Source organism: Bactrocera dorsalis, chromosome 2 (assembly GCF_023373825.1).
Source record: "Bactrocera dorsalis isolate Fly_Bdor chromosome 2, ASM2337382v1, whole genome shotgun sequence".
In the NCBI taxonomy this organism is placed as follows: Eukaryota; Metazoa; Arthropoda; class Insecta; order Diptera; family Tephritidae; genus Bactrocera; species Bactrocera dorsalis.
In genome coordinates, this window is record NC_064304.1 from 42,466,718 (window position 1) to 42,484,780 (window position 18,063).

Consider the following 18,063-nt stretch of genomic DNA (forward strand, 5'->3'; position numbering starts at 1 on the left):
CAACAACGAAAAAAACATTTTCGTTGATAAATATGCCTACTTTCATTATTAGGCCAGAAATATATATAGCAGCCCTCGAACAAACTTAAAACCATTTTGAGAAAAGTGACTTAAAATAAAGCGGTACTGTGAGATCCTTTTAGAAAAAGTTCCAACTCTTATGCTTAATGCCTTTAGTCTTCAATCTACTTAGCCTAGCCATCAAAGAAACATCCTTATATCTTGAGGAACTCATCAATTTTACTTGAGTCCAATTAATGTCAAAGATACAATATTTTTTTTTTATTAAATAAATTCCAAAGTGAAAGAGTATACATAAAGAAGTAAGTTTTGGATTATTATTTGATATAACTGTATCATATATTGGCTTTACCATTGGTGTAAATAAAAGCATAAAATACTTTCAATTTTAAGCTTACCAGACACATAACAGTTACCGTAGTTCGAAATTTTATTGACCTCATCCGGAAAAATCTAAAACCAGCATTGAAATGGCTACTAAAGCAAACTGCAAACGATCAAACTTTCGCACTTAATAATAATGGCTACTCGCAGTTAGAGATACAGATGTGTGTGTGTGTTTGTGTTCATGCATGTATAAAATAATGGCGATGCAAAGGGCATAATGAATTTTATGAGCGCACAAGTTGCCATATAAGTACCAGCTGAGGGCGTAGTAGGCATCGAGTTAAAAATCCTCAAACTAAGTACATTAAAACGGCGCAAAGTGCGGTGTGAATAAATGCGTGCGAAAGGCATAAAACTGCAAAAGCGGTAAAATAGTAGGAGCAGCTGTGGAAAGCGATTCGAGCGCAACCAAAAACCCATCAACAGCCAAATCACCGCAAACAAAAGTGAGGCAGTGTATAAAACATCGGCGCACACATACACGCATCTCACACATATAAGTACTCGCATTACTCGTAATATTAATGAGGATAATGAGACGCGTTGAAACCACAAACGCTTCACACACACACACACGGTTGGGCAAGTGCGCGGGATGAAGCTTTAATTCCCTTTTGAATTGCGAAAACATCAAAGTCATAAACTTCAACACCACAACAACACCACTTGAATGCAGATTTAGCAGCACCCACACACACACGCTCACACATAGCCATGGCCGTTGGGCGTGAACCTTTTTTAATGGCAACACGCGGCGGGCAACGTGTAAATTACAGCTCAATTGCAAAGCAAACTCAAGCAAAGCTCAAGTTGATATCCATAATGAAGAGTGTTTGCACACCGGCGGTGGAGACCTATAAAAAATCTTACGATTTCATGTAATTTGATTGCCGATATATTTAGCTGCAGGCATAAAAGCGTAGCCTCCCTATACCGCCACAATCAACGCAGCCACTTTCGTCACTAATCAAGCGGAAATGTATAATGAGGATCAAGAACACTGGCGGCGCGACAAGTTGGTCGCAATCAAAACAGGGCAACCGGCGTGGATGCACCATTGGCGGCGACACCATTCAATGGCCATTCAAAGCGACTGCCAGCTGCAACAACAAAACATTCTTCACAAATTAATGCTACCAGCAACGACATTGGCATTAATGCGCACACCCACACATGCACATAAGTACGTAAGCATTACACTGTGGTTGTAGGTGTGTTCGTGGCCGAGTAGTAACAACATGCTTGTGTAATAGCGCAGAACGGAAGCGAGCGCAAAAGGCATGCAAATGAAATATCCTGTGTTGTGTGTGATTTTGGGTGCTGCATCCAGGCACTGTAGGAAATGGATGGCATGAGAAAGTGTATTCATACAAATTTCGGTACTCTAATTGCTTTAATCAAAACTTTCCCGAAAAAGTACTTCCTGAAAATAAAGTTCTTCTAAGTGGGAAATAGATATAAGTAAACAATCTCCGACCACAATGCATTAGGGAGGGTTAACAACACTTTTGGGTCAATGGAGGAGATGTGCTATTTTTGCGTATATGGCATTCCAATGACTTTGCCTTTAAGGCGTAGCAGCTCCTATGTGTCTGAGGCAAGTTCACAGTACCGAAAAATGTCGGTCGATCACCTACCCAGTTTGATGCTGTGATACCTTAGTTTGCAGTAGCCCACAGACATCACTATAAGCGGTCTCAATTTACCTCGTTAGGCTGATAACGAAGTTTGTAGGTCTATATAATCATTGAAAAGCGAACCTTTGACAAGCTCCAGACAGAACTACCAATAATGATAAATTTTAATCCTTTTCTTCTTTCCGGAGTTCTTCTTTGTTATTGTTGGCTTCGGTCCTATAGGCTATACTAGCTAGCTGATTAGTGATCTCGTTTCCCATAACATCCTTCCATGCAAGATGTTTACCCACTGACACTACACTGTTATTTCTTAAATTTTTATATCCCATGTACTCTCGTATCATTGCTGATTCGTATATCGGGTACTGCTTAAGCATATGAATTTCCTACTGGTGAAAACGACTATTAGCTACTTATTTCATTTTATTTAGTTACATGTAGGTATTAGTATATTACAGATGCTGTTTTAATTACCACTATCTAGTGAATATGTCTAAGTCAAGATTTCTTTCAATATGGATGTTATGTGAGCTATAGCAATATTGATGGTTAATTACAAATATTATCGCAAATGTAACCGATCTGATAAGGCTACTATAAAGCTTTAGACTATTTAGTATTTAGACCTAAATTACTTCATAGTGCGAACTTAACCTCAAATGTAGATCAGAATCTGTCTTTAGATGGGTTTCTGAGACAAGTCGATAAAGATAATTAAGTAGCCTATCGGCTCCAAAGCTTTTAAAACCATATGAATCACCGCGGTTGTAACGCAAAATGTTCGTGGCTTTACCTATAGCTTCAGCTTTTCCAAATCAATTAATACCGCATACGGCTAGCTTTGGAGAGTTGAACCCTTGACAATCGACGATTAAAAGTCAGAGATCTCGTTGGTATCGTTGGAATATCGGATGAATCAGTGAAAACCATTTTGAAAGATTATTAGGGCCTAAGCAAAGTGAAAGCACGACAGGACCCAAAGTCACTAAATTTTTTCGAGAATAGCGTCGCGTTAAGGTCTGTAAAACAATGCTTTCCGACTACCAGGATGTAATGAAACACATTATTACTTGCGATGAGTCTTGGATCTTTCCTGACGACCCGGAAACAGATGCTCAATCGGCCGAATATCGTGACAAAGATGAGCCGAAGCCGAAAAGACCAAGTCAAGGCAGTTTAAAGATCAATTCGATCATTTTGACAGTTTTCTTCGATTATCGAGGTGTGGTGCTCTCCGAAATCCTTCCGATAATGGCCAAACTGTTAACAAGAAATAGCATTTGAGTGTTATGAGTCGTTTGGGCGATAATGTACCGTCGCATACTGCATTTATTCTTCGAGAGTTTTTCGCTCAATTTTCAACCAATATCGTGCCGTAATCACTGTATTCGCCTTTAGCTCCGTGAGACTTCTGGTTATTCAACAAACTCAAACGACTGCTTCAGGGAACCGTTTTGAAGACATTAAACCTGAATCGTTATCGCATTGAAGGTTATTCCGGAAATAGACTTTAACAACTGTTTCGGGGATTGGAAAAACTGTGGTTGTATTATGTAATTAAATACTGCCTCTATAGGAGCAGTGTGTAAAGTTTTTAATGGATAACTCAAGCTAGTGCAACAATAGTTAGTTATATGTAGTCTTATTAGAATGCCAAATCGGAAATAGAAATCCCTTACTTTGTCACCAAATTTAAGGTTTTATTTATTATAGTTGGAATTATCTGGTTTATTTGGCATCGTTCTGTTCCATAACTTATCGCCGTTTTGACGATAATTTCATAATATCACTAGTTTAGAAATCATAGTTCCTATTGGTAAAGAATTGGGACAAACGAGTTCCATAAGCTTCTCTTGATGAGAATTTTTCAACAGCAAAATCATTCGCCATAGACTGGCAACAAATGACGTACCACCCAAACTCGCGGGGTCTTCTGGCGAGTCACTATCGTTGTGTATGACGTGGCTTTGTTCTGGTGGAGCATATTTTCTTTCTAATTTGCCAAAGTTTGCCAGTTATGGGCGATTGTTTCCTTCAGACGCTTGATTTTATATTTCCATGTCAATCTATCTATTCTATTGGCAAAATAGCAGATTTCTTTTTACCAGATATTATACAATCGTAATGAAATACAGAGGCAGAAGCTTGTATTAATAATATTTAATGAGCTACCAACAAGCTCTCTTGTATTGAGTTCGATTAGATAACAGTGCTGTCAGATCATAGAAATGATTGACTACTGCATCTTATATTCCGCTTAAAAAATTATGACGCTGGATGGCAAGAATTTTATTTAGTCACATCATAATTTCCTAAATAAAAATGGCGAGCCATAAATGAAAGAAATTTCTAAAGAAGCCATTACAATCGATTCTATAAAACGAGCCAACACCCTACCGTCGCCAGCGCATGGCCGCCCATAGCTTATTGTCTGGCTAACTATGTAGGATAACTGTGTGGCTCCACAACGCCTCATGTTGTCAGTTGAATTTGCGGTTTTTCCATTATAATATCATCATTGTTGTTGGTGTTAATATTAAAATTGTTGTCGCGTCAATCGATTGAAATGGTGAACCGTGCAGCAGCAGCAGTGTCAACAACTGAGCTGGCGGCTTTGTTTGCCGTCAAGTTTGGAAGACACAGATCACACACAGATTGGCGGGGGTGTGTGTTGTGTGTGGTCGAGGGGTCGGGGCTTCGATTTGAATTGGCGCATGGTGTTGATGGTTATGAGATTTTATGTACAATTTTAATTGAACATGTGGTGCGCGCGAATAACGACAAATGTACAACAATAACAATGACAAAAACATGCAAATTCAACAATAGGCTTGAGCAAAAACAACGAATTCGAAGAGCGTTTTAGTGGAGAGAAGGCGGAAGAGGCGTGCGGGTTGGGTGTGTCAAATAAGCTGTCTCAGCTGTACATAGCACATGTATGTATGTGTGTATATATGTACCCGCAAACAATTTTGATTATATATTCGTGCATATATGTGTGTGTGAGGTTTTTCGAAGTTCGCATGTGTGTTTGTTTACGGCTTGTCGGAAACACGTGCGTGTGTGTGGCCGAGTGGGTGTGTGGCGTGCTCGGTATTTGCCTTGTTGCGATTCATTGGCGGTAGAGAAGCGTAAAAAGCGTTCAACTGTAATGCATATATGTATGTACACATTGTGCATTTATGTTGTGGTTTTGCGGCTGCTGAGTGGATTTCCAGGCGCGCAGCACGCAAACACCACAGCGTTGACTCTATGAGAGGTCGATATGATAGATCTACTAGATAATGCAAACAGATGTATGCTGTGCGCATATAAAGAGTTTGATGAATGGTTAAGTAAATGTAAATATATATGAATTGAGCTGCCAAATCGAAAGCGTGAATAATCAAAAGAACACTCGGTTCGATTTGGCAAAAGTGTGAGTGAGGATATTTTAAATTTGAATACAGTGTGGCGTTGTCTACGCAACCTTGGTAATATTGCACTTTTTGCTTTGAGGGCGACGCAGCCCAACTCTTCTTTTAGCGCTTTCTTTTAGCTAGCAAAAACCCTCTCTCTTACTTTCTTGCTTTCTTCCTCTCTAACTCTTCTGTTTTACGCATTCGAACCTCAAAATAAAAAATAAAAATATATAATAATTTGTAGCCATTGCAACTGTCTCTCTGTACCCCAGACCCTTCAAGTGCTGGTCAACCGCAAAGCGCCACAAGTCGCTCACGCAACTCGTACCCACAATAATGAAAATTAAAATTTGATTACAGCCAGAGCAAAAAGGGTTTTTACGCAAAACCACTGACAGCTGCCGCTTGTCTGTTGTTGTTAGACAGCGAAAAGGATTTCGAAATAAACGAATTGGTTGCAAACGCGAAAAACTTTCGCTGCTTTTTTTTTGGTTATTTGCGGCTTTCCATTTTTAATTGGAAAACTTTTCGATTTTGCGTTGCCAATTGCCAAAGTGAAAACGTCATGTGGAGGCTGGTCAAACAATTGAGTGAGTTTTTTCCAACCGATTGAGCCCGTGGCAGACGAATTGACATTAGTCAGTACCACATAAGAGCAAGAAAGTGACTTTAAAACACATTAACAACAAAAAAATATATGTCGGAAAAAAGTATATATATTTAAATGAATGTACATAGAAAGTAGTTAAACTAATTAAAGTCAGAATTAGCATAATCGAAGAAAATATTGTGTATAAAAATTTGTAAATAATATTGAAACATATTAATTTAGATACAGATAAAAAGCATAATATATATCGTTTATAATACTAAATATTCCATTAGTTTCATAAAAAGCTGGCAAGCTATTATGTGCCTTAAAAACTTCTATTAGCACCAAAAAAATTTTGAAAACTGTGAATCTTAAAGGGAAGTCAAGTACTCGGAGCAGATAATTATGGTTGATTTACACACTATCTCACACTTATATAAGTCACTTTTCACGCTTTGCTTGTCAATTCATACTTTGACAACGAAGCGAAGAAAGCGAAGGATATGCCATAATAAAGGCCTGAATATGAGGCTTTGCTTTTCGTGCTTCTCTCTAATAAAAACAAAGATTGGTGCTTGACAGAGCATAAAGAAATGAGAGTTGCCCAACAGTTTGCTTTGCTTTGCGTTGCTCATCTCAATTTAAATGAACTTATACAGAAGCATACATTGTCATATGTCAAAGCAAATCATCTGTCAAAGTAAATGTATAATGGTAAAGTGTAGCAAAAGCTGTATGTGAATCAGCAAGAATCGTTTCAAAAGCGCCACCGCTCCATGTGATTTCGACAATATGGTCAAACCGCTTTCATTCAAACTATTTTCAATTTCATCCCAAGTTTTGTTAAATTCACAAAAGATAGAAATAGAGATAGCGACAATTTTATACTATTACTGGATTGGTATATTTGCTATGTATCACGTGACGTGACGTCATGAACCAAAGGATGTATATACTTAGCTTACTTTAGCATAGAAGTCTAAACTTTTGGTTTTGAAAGTGCGTGTCTCTCACTCTTGAATTTATCATTCTTGATTTAATTTTAAAACCCGTTGTTTCGAACTCAAATTCTCAGCATGAAAAACATTAAACACGAGTTAGGCTACTTATGAAAGTTTAAAGAAATATTATGAGAAGCTTTTTGAAGCCTGAAATACGCTGTGAGGTTTGCAATTATTGAAGATAATGAGTTACTAATGCTTAAAAACACTACTAGACCTTAAACCCTAACGTCAGAAGCCAGTTACGGCGAACAAACTTGCTTTACTGGTTTTTTGACTTTAACTTCCATATATCGTAAAAAGTTCAATTTGTGTAGTCATAACTACAATTTGAAGTGGAGTGGATCTAAACTGTGTTGCTTAGTTATTAGTAATATAAGAATAGAAAGTAGCAAGTAATTTGGAATCGAGGTGCCCGAAATAAAAAAATATGGTTAGAGAAATAAGTAGAGATCATTACTCGTTACAAACCTGAGAGAGAGGCGTTTGAGTATTTATGTAGTGTAACTCAATTCAAAATTGGTTTTCATTATTTGAAGAATCAATCCTTAAAAAATTATCAACTCGTAACGAATTTTCTTGAGATTAAACACTATAAATATAGACCAGTGTAGAAGTGCTGAAAGAACAAAAAAAAAAACAAGTAAGGAAGAGCTAAGCTCTAAGGATTAAAGCCAGGGAAGGTTAGTTATAAGGGCTCTAGGACGAGTTTTCACTCCATTTTATTCATTCCAAAAATGTTCACCATTATAAGAAAAATACACTCTCTTAATTTTATTAAAATAACTCACATATGGGTCGATATATGCCGTATAATGTCAACCGGAAGTTCGAAAGTCTTTATGTTCGGTATATGGAGGCTAAGGGAAGTATTGACCCGATTTAATCCATTTGTACTATTATTTTACGATATTCGATATCCGTAAAAAGTCACCTATAAACACTGGGTTCACATGTTAAGTACCCAGGGACTTGAACAATTTTTGTCGATTTACGCAATATTTAGTCATAAGTTGGAACACCTTAAAAGCAGTATTTGTTCAAAGTTTTATCATGGTACATTTATTCATTTTTGATTTGCTTACTGGAAAGTGAAAGTATCAAATGGAATTTTAAAATTGTGTTAGATGGATAGTAGGCGTGGCTGTGGTCCGATTTTCTCCATTTTAACACTGTAACAAGAGAATGTCAGAGAAATGTCACATATCAAATTTTGTTGAAATCGGTAAAGCAAATCTCGAGATACTACTATTGGCAAAAAATAGTAAGACTTTTTTATTTAAATTTCGGGCGAAATATATTTTTTCTATGTTGGTATGACTGACAGTAGCAAAAATTATAAATTTTTTTTTAAGTCAGTAAGCTTTATGTTTGCTGAAATCTCTGCTTATTTGTCACACCAAATGGTATATTACCACATAACTTCCTCGAAAGAAAAAAAAAACTAAATTGGACTACCCTAAATAGTAATTTACTTTGCCAAGTTGACATTAATGCCTCCACAAGTTCCATGGTAATCTCTGCACAAATTGAATAAATTCGTAAATTTCAAGTGACAGCTGTGTGTAGAGCTTTAAAACAAATGCGATTTGACATTTGCAACGCAATGTGTGACAAGAACAACAATGAACGTACAAATGAGCACCGCATGAAAAGAAATTGAGGAAAAGTCCAGCAAATCAAGGGAACTGACCACTATGGCAGGAAAACAGTTTTAACACTTAAGCGGGTATGCCAACACACACAAACACATATAAATATAGGTACACATAGATATACATATACATAAAAATGTATGTGAGCTTTGTTAAAAGGAAGGACTTGCATAGTACAGTGTTATTGCGTAAGCTTTCGCCCTTTCTGGCTTTGCGTACGCTTGCCACAGTCCCTTCATAGGATTACAATAACAACAATGGAGCGATAAGAGAAAGTTGAAAAGTGCACAAACGAGTAATGACATTTTTAAAAGGACCAACGCAACAGTGATAAAACGGCAAGAAAATTTTCAAACACACACATGTTTGGTTATATACCTTATGTATATATAATATGTGTGTGTGTATATATAATGGATACATAACGTGCATGTGTGTTTGAAAATTTCCATTAAGACTGAGGGCAAAAAAAATTGTGTATTAGTTTTGCCAAGGTAAACAAACAGAATTCGATTTAAGAATGTGCCAAGAAACACCGGAAACACACACACACACACCCTTACGTGTAGAGATGGATAGCACAAGCGTCAAAGGTGCTCACACACATGACTAAGTCGTTGCGTACACACCCTTTATTTAAAAAGATGTTGAAATAACTAAAACGACGTGCAGACGACAGTGATTGTCAGCAGGAAGGCAGGACAACGGGACGACAGTATGTGGGACCAAAGCATTTAAGAAGAATGCGAGGAATTCAAACTTTTAAAACGATGTGTGTTAGTAGCTGTTGCGGTGGGGCAAGGATGGGGTACTATATGTACGACTAGTTAAGTGACCGCACAATTTGTAGACGGAAATGTCAAGGAAACTCGGGCGGGCATATGAGCAGAGCCGAACGGATGCAAGAAATGCGCAGTAAGTAAATAGAAAGTTGTGGCGATTTGTAAGTGTGTGTAGGTGATGCGCATGTGTTATAGTGTGCTTATCGGAAATGAGGAGTGAGTTAATTGAAAATCGGTGCGCCGGCAGATGGTGTGAAAGTTGAAATGATTTTAATTTAATCTTGTGCAGTGTTTTGAGAACTTTTCACTCGAAAAAAAAATATATAGCTATAATTTGGAAATAGCAAATTGAAAGGAAATTGGATTTTTCAAGCAATAGAAAAAGTACAACGCGTAGATTTGTGGACAACTAAATGTTGTATTGAGCAAATAAACATTTTCTTGAAGTGTAATGAGAAAAAAATTAGATAGAATTTTCAGTAATGTATTGGGGCAAAATTATATACTCTGGGTAAATGATATTTCAAAAACATGTATTTTGTTAAGTTGATAGGACTGTCTATAATTACTATGGCAAATATGAGCGCGATCTGTCAACCAGTATGTTTACAGCAGCTGCTTAAGTCGATACATCTCAGTACAGCGTTTCGATTTTTACAATGGATAAAAATATCGAACAAAGAATTTTTCTCCCATTTTGTATTTCTAACCAAATTTTGTATGTGGAATTGTTGTGAATCTTGGAAAAGGCTTACAGTGATTCAGTTTTATCAAACACAAAAGTTTACGGGTGGTCCGAAGCCTTCAAAGACAGTCGAGAGATCGTTGAAAACATTATGGTAAAATACCTTTGCTCTTTCGTAAACACATAGTTTAGGCTGCTATTTTTTTAACCCAAACCTGCCTCCACCGGGAGCACTTATTTCAGTACCCAGTGTTTCGCTGAGTAACTGTGGCCATGCTGCCTTTCGCTTGCTATCGGAAAATTGAGGCTGTGTGGAAGACATCCATGCATTACATTCAAGGTAACCTCAACGGTAGAAATCAGGAATAACCTTTCGCCTAGCCTTCGTGTATAAGAGCTACTAAGGTTTCGTTAATGTCGTTTCTTGTTGCAACCAGATGTTGTTAAGAACAACTTCTTCTGATTGCGGTCACAAAAAGTTATCATCGATCTATAACGCTGTCCATTGACAGTAGCGGTGTCACCAGCTTTATTTCGAAAGAAGTCCGGACCAATGATTCCACTAGACCAAAAACCACACCAAACTGTCAATTTGGTTGAATGTAATTGTTGCTCATGAATAATTTGTGGATTCTCTTCGCACCATAATCGACAGTTTTGTTTATTTACCGCACCACTCAGATGAAAGTGAGCCTCATCGGAGGAGATGATTCTCTTAAAAACATCGTTATCGTTTTCAAGTTATTCCAGGTCAAGGCCAGGTTATAGTTTGAGACTGTTCCAATTCTTAAGAACTGGTGACCAATGTAGTTCGAAAACCGCTCGTAAGATTTCATTGAAGTTTATACAGGTTTCCGAAACTAGTTCTAGATCGAATTTTTTTTTTTTTTTCGATTTGTTTTACAAATAAATTTTGGTTTTTTCTCAAAAACCTGGAAATATTGAAAACATTTTATGATCTCAAAGCAAAAACTAGCAGTAATTACCTAAACAATGTATTAATGATTCGAATAATTTGGAATGTACTAAAAGTACGCCAGAGTTTCACAAGTTTTAAGCCCGATACCAGCCAAGCAATTTGCTTCGCTTTGTCTGAAAGTAACCTCTGCTAGATATTGACAGCTAGACAACAATATTAATGGATGCCTTACAGAATTGTGGGTAGTCTCCAATAAGTCAAACTTTATTGTTAATTTTAATTAAAGACTTGTTACCTTAATTGTTTCTTACTTGCTTTAAACATAAATCTTTATGTTCGAAAAGTAAATAGCATTCATATATAATTACGAGTACAAGCAACTTCCTTCAGTTATTTGCAACAAACTTTGATGTCTTGTTCTCGCCTCACACTTCGTAGAACATACCACTGCAAACTAGTGCACCCTTTTTCTCTGCGCACATAATTTTTCGTTCAATCACCACAAACAAAACCAACAAAACACTTTTGTCAATAAAAGTAAGTCTAAGACGGAATTCAAAGTTCTTACAATCGGCCATTTGTACTTTTGTGTCTGGCTTTCGAAAACAAATAGGACAATCAAATTTGAATTAAAAAGCCTGCCAAAAGCACCCTTGAGCAAAGACAAATAAAACTCACAAGCACAAATACATATTACGGGTCGTAAGAAGTTTTCCATTAATTTGACAAACAAAATTTCGAAGATGATAAATCGACTTGAAAATTTGCCGTGAAGGTCTTCGCTTTCCTTCTAGTTGGCGTGGAAAGGCTTGTGGCCGGTGGGTAAGGGTGATGAAAGGGCAAAAAAGGGCCGAGATTCAATTGTTGGGTAAATGTGCATACAAATAAATTTCACAAATATAAAACAAATAACATAAAGTCCTAATTTAACATCATCGATGAGTGTATCAAGGGATGCGAATGGTAGGAAAGTCTCGGTCTCCGTGTGGCGAAAAACAAACGACCAGACAGATATTTATAAATTTAGACAAGCAGCTGGACGCGCAGATAGTTAGTGGTGTCCGGAGAATTTACACACGCACATACACTGATGGCAGACAAATACACAGCAAAAGGACACACGGACTAAGATTGAGGACAACAATTTTCCAATCAATAAATATAATGTTGTGCAGAATACAAGAGTGGAGTGTAGTCGGGGCGATCTGTAGTAAATAACATCGCACAAGACTGCAGGCAATGAAGCAGAACTAACCAAGATGTTAGCTTCCGTAACTACAGCGAGCGCTAAGAGCAAGAAACAAGCATTAGGAAGAAACAAGTCAGGCGGGCGGATGGACATATGCTGAGTAGCAAGCATGAAATCCCAAGCGGCCATTTCACATATTCACATAGTCGCACTGGGCCAACGAATAGTGTGGAAAGGCGCGTTTCTGAAAGCAACACACATTTGAGTGCAAAACACGGGGGGTTTGGGTTGCACATAGATGGCGCTGTAGTCAAAGCCGTATGTATTGCGCTGGAGTTGGGAAGAATTTGCTGTAGCAAGAAAAAATAAAATGAAATAAAATATACAAACTAGAAGTCGGCTGCTGGCGGTGGAGCGCAACATCTCAAGGGGTTGACGGCGGTGGCGGAGATGTTAAAATTTAAAGTAAAGCTTATTGAAGCATACAACTAGGCAAATTACCATGTACACGTAAAGCAAGCAAGCATGCCAAAGACGTGGCAACGGAGTAAACGATTGTGGCAGAAAAGTAAAGCTTGAGGGATGGTGAGACGCATGAAGCGAGTGAGCGGCAGCAGCGACTGACTGACTGACTGACTGACGACTGCAGATTTAAGTAGTAGTAATATTTGAAGTAGTAAAAATAAATTGACCAATGCAGTCAAGAGCCATGGAGCGGTCAAACGGTGAATGTGGACTTGAAGAAGGCAAACCGTAGCAAGAAAGTCAAAAAATACGAGAGAAGAAAACGTTTCGAAAGGAAATGAGTTTAAAAGGTATGGTTGGCTAGACTTGCAAATGCAAATATCCTGAAAGGCTGCACTGAACGCTGCCACAGTAGCAGAGAAATGCAAAGGTATGGCGCAACAAGCAGGCAGGAAAGAGGAGGTGAAATGTTAAGAAAACTATCTGAAATTGAAATCGCGCATATACAAGTCAAATTGGATTCGAAAGCGCAAGCAGTCAAAAGGCCAAATAAAGCCAAATACAAGCCTGAGCGTGCAAGTGAAGTAAAAGCGGTGCAGAGGAGCGAAGAGCGGAAGAGCCAAAGCGAATGAACAGCTACAGAAGCAGTAGCACTAACCAAATATAATAGCAATCGAGTGGTGTTTCACGCACACACACATATATACACATACAACTGCACTACATAGAAAAGTGTACGTCCACTGTGTATGCGCGCCTAGTTGTATGCAAAGCATTGCATGCAATAGCAGCAAACAAGTTAGAAAAATAAAAAATCTTTTCGGGCCGGAAAACGGCAGTAAGACGAGTAGAGAAGGGGGCCAGGCCAATGAATGCCGGAGGCCTTTGAGTTGCGCTTTCAATAGTTAGTTTCAACTGTTGCCAGTTATGCGCCAGAGTGGATAGCGGGCACACAAATTGTTTAGATTAGAATGAGCGCATAGAAATTGAAAGAAATGCTAGAAATGCGAGCGCCTGATAAAACGGGTTGGAGGCAAAATAACTTTTGCACGTTTCTTTTATTTTCACAAATAAATGGAATTGATAAAGGCGTATGAGGGGTATTATTTCGGCTGTAGTTCAGTTCGTTGAAAGGGTCGGTATAAGGTAAATGTGTTTATTTTGGCTGAACGATGTTGTTTTATTAGCTAATAGCTAGCTTAAATACATGGAAGGGGAAAGTTTAGAGCACTTTAGGCGTGTTACTTGTTTAGCAAATAAATTGAAGAGCTGACACTGTTTGCAGAGGTTTGATAAGGAATGGATTTCACAAGAGATTTCCAAATAATATAAAAATTAGTAGAATTGTTTAAAATTTTAGAGAAAATAGCAAAATTAACTAGTTGCTGGAGGGATAAACGCTTGCGACACTTGGCAAATAGTTTGAGATTGTCGCATAAAAAAATAAGATTAAGAAGGATCCTGTAAGGATAACTCATCGGGATAACAATGTCTGATAAGAATACAAGCAAAAAAGTTAACTTCGTTTGCTCCGAAGCAATAATACTATTCATATTCGTTTCCATATATAGCTTTATTTTGATAGTTAAGCTTTCATGTCAGCTAACAGATTTAGTGGTCCGATCTGGAAAAGCTCTTCAGATATTGTTGCGTTGTCTTTAGCAGTAATCCATGCTAAATTCTGTGAGGATATATTGTCAAACTAAAAATTTTCCAGACAAGAACTTGACTTTAATTCAAAAGTTCATAAAGCAGCTGCATGCTTTGGTGTGCGATATCGCCGTTAAATGTTCAGCTTCTTAGCAGAAAAAGGAGGTTTGCCAAATTTCTGGTCCGGTATCTCAAAAATTGAGAAACTAATTCGCGTATATACAGACGGACAGCTGCACAGACAGACGGACCTGGCTTAATTGACTCAGCGCGTCACGATGATCATGCGTATAGTATTAGGTTGCCTTTTAAATATCGGATTAGATCAGAAAAACAAACGTAAATCATCGAAAATCGCTTTATTGTATTTCAAAATATTTTCCAAAGAGATCTATACACTTTGAATAGCGTTTTAAACAGTTTCCGAAGCACCTTTGCCACTCTGGTTGAGATATCTTCAAAACATGCGTTCTGAACGCATCAACTATCTCTTGTGCAGTCGAAAAACGTTGAGCATGTAGTTTATCCTTTACGGAAGGTAATAAAAAGGTGTCGTTCGATCCCAAGTCAGGACTATGAAGAGGATAACGCATCAAATTGATTTTTTGAGTACTCAAGAATGTAGTTGTTTCAGTTGATGTATGAGTGCTCCATTTTCGCTGGTTAGTTTTCCTGATTTTTTAAAGCCAACTGGCAAGCAAATGATTGTGTATCACTCAGAATTTATTATTCTGTATTGATTTAGTTTTTTTAGAACAACAGACAACCATTTGTTTGGAAATTTTTTAAACATTTCTCTCGAACCATCGGCACGAGCTTTTTTCTCAACGTCCAACAAATTTTGTGGGATCCCACGTGAAAAAAATGTTTCTATAATCAAATTTTCATGCAATATTGAATTTATGCTGCTCCCACTAATGACTACAGTTGTCTCAATCTCACGTTAAGTCATTTGACTATCTTGCAATACTCTTTTGGGCACAGAATTAATAGGTTCTGGAACAACAACGGTTTTTGAACGAATTTCACGATATTCGTCTTGGAGCAATCTACGATCTCGATTGAATTCACCATACCATCGATAAACACTGGTCTTTAATGGAGCTTCATCGCCAACAATTGAGTTACCCCGAAAGTTGTAAAAAGATTATCGCGCTGAAATGTTCGTGATTTAATTTCAATTTTTGACCGTGTGTTATATTTTAAGTTACTGTAAGCAACGCAAATAGCGCTGGTATGTCAAAACGTTCTGAGCACGTGTAATATCAAAAATGTCAAACTTTACGATAAAGTCGCCAGATTGCAACACTGGGATTGCCGAATTCCTAAACACACAAGGCAACCTACGAACAAACTTGGTTGTAAACTTAATGTACCCTGTACAGGATACAAATATTATATTAATATCATAGTTGAAGGTGTAATCCAGAGCGTTTGAGTCTTGATTTTACAAAAACGGAGCAGCAGTAAGCATAGAAACAATAAGATCAATAGGTTTATATGCATTAATTCTCACTCGACGTTATAGTGGTTACAACCTCTGTTTAAGGATAGGAGTGGTTCTAAAAATACAGTCTAAAGCTTGAATATCACTCTCAAGTTCTGATTGTAGCCCATGGTATGGTACTATGCGCTTATTGCTACCATAAATCATGAGTTTCATAAGTTCAGTTATCGATTTAAATACCGATTAGCTTTTCAATTATCAAATTACTACCAAATTGAATCCCAATATTGTTGAAATTTACTATCAAAAATCTTCTTTTCTAATTGATCTTTGGTTCTGAGTTGTAAATCTCACTGTACTCTCTATATTCGGATTAAATATTAGGATGAGCGTATATTCAAGTGGCAATCGATCTCTACAATATCTTGGAATATACTCAATTATTCTTCTGCCGATACTTTAGATAAGACAAGTACGTAAAACTAAGACAATGTAGCTTATCAACTTATTACACCATCAAAAAACCGTATTATTGCATGGAGATCAGCACAAATTGTAGGAAATGGAGAAATGCCGAGTCGAAGATGGCTAATGTGTTTACAAAATGATTGAGATTGCTCCTACAAATATTTGTGGAACTTTTATGTCCGGAAAGCAGTTAGTCCGTTATGAAATAATAAAAATCTGGCATCACTAAATTTAATTTTCTTTTTACATTGTCCTTATGTATTAGAAATTCTAAAAAGTCATTCGCCATCTTAGATTAAAACTGAGTCTACTTGAGTCTGCTCAGCATATGGTAATATTTTCTGAATTCGAAAGCATCTTTCTGGGCCATTACAAAACGGGTGATAATCGGTTCACCATGACCAATTATTCATTAAACTTAATATTGCTATTGTGGTTAGTATTACTTGAAATTATATAGTATAAAAATGCGATATTTAATCCAAAGCAGTACTTCAGCATGACATCAAAACTCAGTTATACATTTATGGGCTTGGTGGAGCGTTTTTTTTAGAAAGCGATGCTTACGATTGAACGTTGAGAAAACATTTATTATCTAACCTAACTTTACTCAATACCTAAGCGATGTAAAATTATCAGTGAATATACATTTATCGGCATTAAATCTTTTATGTACTACTAGCTCAAGTTGGACGCACGGCATTTGACTTTTATGGACGTGTCGAGTGCCAAGTGCTATTGCCTACATTTAGGATTCAATGGAAATTGGTTGTTCGACCAACAAAACGGCGAAAAATATCTAAAGATTCAAAGGCCTCAATTGCTATTCAGTTTATCAATAAAAAATAAGTGTGGACAAAATGGAATGTGAGAGGCGTGGAGATAAAAGCATAGAAAAAAGCCAATAAAATAATGTATGCAGACAGCGTGATTGGCAGACCAGCAACGTGTCATCAAAATAATGGACACTTAATGTACAATGCGAAATGCGTCCGCCGGGAATTCCTTTTTCTTTTACATTCACACTCGATTTGTATTAATTATTTGTTGCTATTTCCTGCTTTCTACTGGTTTTGTATACTGTCGTAGCGCGTTGGAGAATTTGGCGAATTTGGTATGGAGAACTTCAAATGGAGTACGCGCTGTGAACGTGACGTAACGCTTGAAAAGGCACAGACGTTAGAGAAATTTCTTAACGCTAAACTCGAATGGCAGTCTACGCTGTGTGGGACTCATTGACAGAATTGGGTAGGAATGTATTGGTGGGAAAAGTGAAAAACGCTAAAGATCGAAGAGGGTTTGATGTTAACGGTAAATAAAATTTGTTTAATGCGTTGGAGGAAAAATGGAGGTGAATACATGTAAAAGGTAAAAGAGGACGCTGCAATTTCCGAAGAGCAAGTTTTTATACGCTGTCTCGAAAATAATAAGAACAATAAAATTAAATTGAAATAAAAATATAGACACCCAAAAATTGCGCTAAAAGTAAAAAACCAACAATAACAGCAATGCCGCACATATCCATTACAGTAGCGCTCCTTTCATTTCCTTCAGATTTAACTGCTTTAAAATATAATTCTTTGTCAAAATGTGGCGTCCACATCATGCACAGCCATAACCTCACTCCCCTCTTCACTAGCTCAGTGCTAAACCTGTAAGTTGTGTTTATTTTTCTTGGCAAGTGTTTCGGCAATCTTATGCTGCCTTCGCTTCACTTGTCGGCTGTGTGGCGCTTTGTTAGCTGAAAATTGCGTCTGCGGATAA

General features: G+C 37.3%; 1 protein-coding gene across 4 annotated transcripts in view; it reads right to left on the reverse strand.

The window, feature by feature from the left end:
* The window catches only part of LOC125776421 (transcription factor SPT20 homolog), a 354,201-nt gene that overhangs the window by 62,936 nt on the left and 273,202 nt on the right, over positions 1 to 18,063 (reverse strand). The gene's annotated exons all lie outside the window — the stretch shown is intronic.